A 5,407-nucleotide genomic window follows, 5' to 3' on the forward strand; every position below is an offset into this window, starting at 1 on the left:
GTCTGGGGACCCCCGTTCCCAGAACACCGACAGTAGCCCCCGGGCCCAAGGTGCGTTCGGACTTCACTTTGAGGAAAAAGCCAATGGGAAAGTGTGGAGCGCCGCGGGCCCCAACCGCCTGCTGCCTTGATTGACGCGTGGCAACTAGCGAGACGTGGGCATCCCCGCTTCCCCACACAGCCTTGATATCCTCCTGGCTAAGCGGCCACCGCGACCTACACAGTTATTCCCTCGTCGCTAGTGACGTACTCCTCCAACTCTTCTGCCTCCCCGCAACGACAACTTCTTCTTCCAATATGTCCTGGGCTCCGTCCTCTTCATCGCCATGGCGCCGAGCGGGACAAGGAAAGGGAAGAAGAAGCCCCAGCCCTCAGCCGAACCTCCTCCAGCCTTCGGGCCAGCCGTCAGACGGTCGCTGGTGCTCAACCAGGAAGCCATGGACAAGGTCCACCTTGCACTCGCTGCCGATTTCAACGAGTAGGGGAAGATGGTGGCCTGGCCGGCATCCCGTGCCTCCGTTGACAAGATAGTCACTAAGGTCCATATTTTCCTTGATGCCCTATGGGCCGGTCTGATCCCCCCTTTCTCCACCTTCTTCAATGATGTGCTTTCTCATTACCAGGTCCATATGCTTCACCTAGATCCTCAATACATCGCCCTCCTTGCTGTCTTCGCCTTCTTCTGCGAGTCCATGGTGGGCATTTTTCCTTCCGTGGCCCTACTTCGCCTCTTCTTCTCACTGCACCTAACCGACCCTCGGTAGTGCTCGGGATGCCTGAGCTTCCAAGCCGTGGCTGCGACGGCCGGCTCGGGGATTGCCTTTGAGCTCCTGCCACCAACAAGCGGGTTCTGGAAGCGGTGGGTATTCGTGGACGTCGGCGTGCTCAGCCCCCTGCAATCGCTTCTGTCGACACCCGCCGTTCCCAGCTCTGGATGGGGCCATGTGAAGCTCACTGACCTGCGTCTTGCCTATGTCTGGCTCCCGTTGAAGAGGCTGAAGGATCTTGGCGTGTTTGCACCCATGGTGGTGAACGAGTTCGTCCGGCGCCGTGTTGCCCCGTTTCAGCGCCATTCTCGACCAATGTGGAACTTGTCTGGCTGCAGGGACTGCATAAGTTTTCATGAGTTAGGGCTTCCCCTTGAGGCGCAGCAAACCGTGCTTGAGATCCTAACGGGCGACCCATCGCCAGCCAGCATGCCTGAGGAGGGTTGTCTCTTGTATTGTTGCTCGAACAAGATGGATTTCGCGAGGCAAATGCCCTCCTTCGATGAGTGGGGGCTGCGAGGGCCTCGCGAGAACCCGGTCCCCGTGCCTCCCTTGCCCGCAACCAGCAAGGCGATCTCCCCAGAAGTGGGCGCAGGGGGGCGACCACCGTTAGTCACTGGCGTCACGACTGCTGAGAAATCGGCACTGCTCGAGGGTCCCGGAGGGCCGCCCCACGGCCCTCCAGAGATCCGTCTTGAAGAAGCGGCCAGAGGGGCGTCGCAGCCTGATACTCCTGAGGTTACAGCCCATGAGGCCCCGGCGGGTCGCCGCGAGGCGGAGGATGGCACCCCCGAGGTAGCCTCCCCAGAAGTTACCCCAGCTGCGCCTGGAGCTGGTGATCGTGCCCTAGGCTTCGGCTGGCTCCGACTGAACTTTGATGCGCTCTGGAAGAGGACGGGGTCTCCAAGCTGCAGCGGTGATGCCTTCCGGCCATTGAAATAGAGGAAGTATATCGCCATAGACGAGTGAGTACCATATCTTTGAAGTTTCTCGAGTGTTGCTTCCCCTCCTGACTATGGTTCCTGAGGGTCCCTTCTGTTAGGGCGGCGAAATCTCCCGAGAAGCCATGATATGTCTCCAACATATCTATAATTTTTGATTGCTCCATGCTATATTATCTAATGTTTTAGGCAATATTGGGCTTTATTATCCACTTTTATATTACTTTTGGGACTAACCTATTAACCGGAGGCCCAGCCCAGATTTGTTGTTTTATGCCTATTTCAGTGATTCGAAGAAAAGGAATATCAGACGGAGTCGAAACGGAACAAAATCAACTGGAGAAGTTATTTTTGGAAGGAAACACACCTGATGGACTTGGACCACACATTAGAAGATACGGGAGCTGCCCACGAGGGTGAGGGGCGTGCCCACCCCCTAGGGCGCGCCTCCTGCCTCGTGGGGCCCCCGTGGCTCCCCTGACGTGCTTCTTCTGCCTATATAACTCCATATACCCTAAAAACTTCTAGAACGCACAATAGATCGGGAGTTCCGCTGCCAAAAGCCTCCATAGCCACCGAAAACCAATCTAGACCCGTTCCGGCACCCTGCCGGAGGGGGGCAATCCTTCTCCGGTGGCCATCTTCATCATCCCGGTGCTCTCCATGATGAGGAGGGAGTAGTTCTCCCTCGGGGCTGAGGGTATGTACCAGTAGCTATGTGTTTGATCTCTCCCTCTCTCGTGTTCTTGATTTGGCACGACCTTGATCTATCGCGAGCTTTGCTATTATAGTTGGCTCTTATGTTTCTCCTCCCCCTCTTCTCTCTTGTAATGAATTGAGTTTCCCCTTTGAAGTTATCTTATCGGATTGAGTCTTTAAAGACTTGAGAACACTTGATGTATGTCTTGCCGTGGATATCTGTGGTGACAATGGGATAGCACGTGCCACTTGATGTATGTTTTGGTGATCAACTTGCGGGTTCCGCCCATGAACCTATGCATAGGCATTGGCACACGTTTTCGTTGTGATTCTCCGGTAGAAACTTTGGGGCAATCTTTGAGGTTCTATGTGTTGGTTGAATAGATGAATCTGAGATTGTGTGATGCATATCGTATAATCATACCCACGGATACTTGAGGTGACATTGGAGTATCTAGGTGACATTAGGGTTTTGGTTGATTTGTGCCTTAAGGTGTTATTCTAGTACGAACTCTAGGGCTGTTTGTGACACTTATAGGAATAGCCCAACGGATTGATTGGAAAGAATAACTTTGAGGTGGTTTCGTACCCTACCATAATCTCTTCGTTCGTTCTCCGCTATTAGTGACTTTGGAGTGACTCTTTGTTGCATGTTGAGGGATAGTTATGTGATCCAATTATGATATTATTGTTGAGAGGACTTACACTAGTGAAAGTATGAACCCTAGGCCTTATTTCCACACATTGCAATACCGTTTACGCTCACTTTTATCACTTGCTACCTTGCTGTTTTTATAATTTCAGATTACAAATACCCATATCTACTATCCATATACCACTTGTATCACCATCTCTTCGCCGAACTAGTGCACCTATAAAATTTACCATTGTATTGGGTGTGTTGGGGACACAAGAGACTCTTTGTTATTTGGTTGTAGGGTTGCTTGAGAGAGACCGTCTTCATCCTACGCCTCCTACGGATTGATAAACCTTAGGTCATCCACTTGAGGGAAATTTTCTACTGTCCTACAAACCTCTGCACTTGGAGGCCCAACAACGTCTACAAGAAGAAGGTTGTGTAGTAGACATCAAGCTCTTTTCTGGCGCCGTTGCCGGGGAGGTGAGTGCTTCAAGGTATATCTTTAGATCTTGCAATCGAGTCTTTTAGTTTCTTGTTTTATCACTAGTTTAGTTTATAAAAGAAAACTATAAAAAATGGAATTGAGTTTGTCTCATACGCTTCACCTTTTTAATATCTTTCGTGAGTATGATGGAAAGAATAATTGTGCTCAAGTGCTAGAATAAGAAATCTATAAAATGTTTGGCACTAAATATTTGAATGATGAGAATGATTGCAATGTTGTTAGTATCAATTCCTTGAATATCCATGATGGTAATGATATGCAAAGCTACAATCTTGGGGAAGCTATCTTTGATGAAGATGATATTTTTTGTCCCCCAAGTTTTGATGAGAAAATTTATTATGATGAAAGCATGCCTCCTATTTATGATAATTATATTGATGAAAGTGTATTTGGAGAGGTCATGACTTTATTTAGTAATGATTCCACTATTTCGGAAGAGGTTCCAGTTGATTATGAGAACAAAGTTGCTATCTATGATGATTATTGTGATGACTTGTATGCTATAAAGAATAATGATATCCATGAAACTTGTCATCATGATTTTAGTTTTCAATTAGATTATGCTTCACATGATAATTATTTTGTTGAGTTTACTCCCACTATCCCGAATGAGAAGAATGTTGCTTATGTGGAGAGTAATAAAATTTCTATGCTTGTAGATCATGAAAAGAATGCTTTAGGTGCTGGTTATATTGTTGAATTCATTCATGATCCTACTGAAAATTATGACGAGGGAGGAATATATGCTTGTAGGAATTGCAATAATATCAAGTTTCCTCTCTATGTGCTTAAAATTTTGAAGTTATGCTTGTTTTACCTTCCTATGCAAGTTGATTCTTGTTCACACAAGTTGTTTGCTCACAAAATTCCTATGCATAGGAAGTGGGTTAGACTTAAATGTTCTAGTAATATTCTTCATGATGCTCTCTTTATGTTTCAATTCTGATCTTTTATATGAGCATCATTGAAATCATCATGCCTAGCTAGGGGCGTTAAACGATAGCGCTTGTTGGGAGGCAACCCAATTTTATTTTAGTTCCTTGTTTTTTGTTCCTGTTTAGTAATAAATAATTAATCTAGCCTCTGTTTAGATGTTTTTTTAGTTTTTTAATTAGTGTTTGTGCCAAGTAGAACTTTCGGGAAGACTTGGGGAAAGTCTTGTTGATCATGCTGTCAAAAACAGAAACTTTAGCGCTCACGAGAATTGCTGCCATTTTTATTTGGAGAGTGATATTTAGTTAATTCTTTCTGAAGATGATTAAAAGATAAATTCCTCAGGTCCAGCAATTTATTTGAGAATTTTATGAGTTCCATAAGTATACGTTTGATCCAGATTACTACAGAATGTTCTGTTTTTGACAGATTCTGTTTTTCATGTGTTGTTTACTTATTTTGATGAATCTATGGCTAGTAAAATAGTTTATAAACCATAGATAAGTTGGAATACGGTAGGTTTAACACCAATATAAATAAATAATGAGTTCATTACAGTAATTTGAAGTGGTGATTTATCTTCTTATACTAACGGAGCTTACGAGTTTTCTGTTAAGTTTTGTGTTGTGAAGTTTTCAAGTTTTGGGTAAAGATTCGATGGACTATGGAATAAGGAGTGGCAAGATCCTAAGCTTGGGGATGCCCAAGTCACCCCAAGGTAATATTCAAGGACAACCAAGAGCCTAAGCTTGGGCATGCCCCGGAAGGCATCCCCTCTTTCGTCTTCGTTCATCGGTAACTTTACTTGGAGCTATATTTTTATTCGCCACATGATATGTGTTTTGCTTGGAGCGTCAATTTATTTTGTTAGGATTTGCTTGTTGTTATTTACAACAATGTTTTGCATCTTTTATTTCAATAGA

Source organism: Triticum urartu, chromosome 6A (assembly GCF_056163025.1).
Source record: "Triticum urartu cultivar PI428250 chromosome 6A, HENAU_Tu73, whole genome shotgun sequence".
NCBI classification, from domain to species: domain Eukaryota; kingdom Viridiplantae; phylum Streptophyta; class Magnoliopsida; order Poales; family Poaceae; genus Triticum; species Triticum urartu.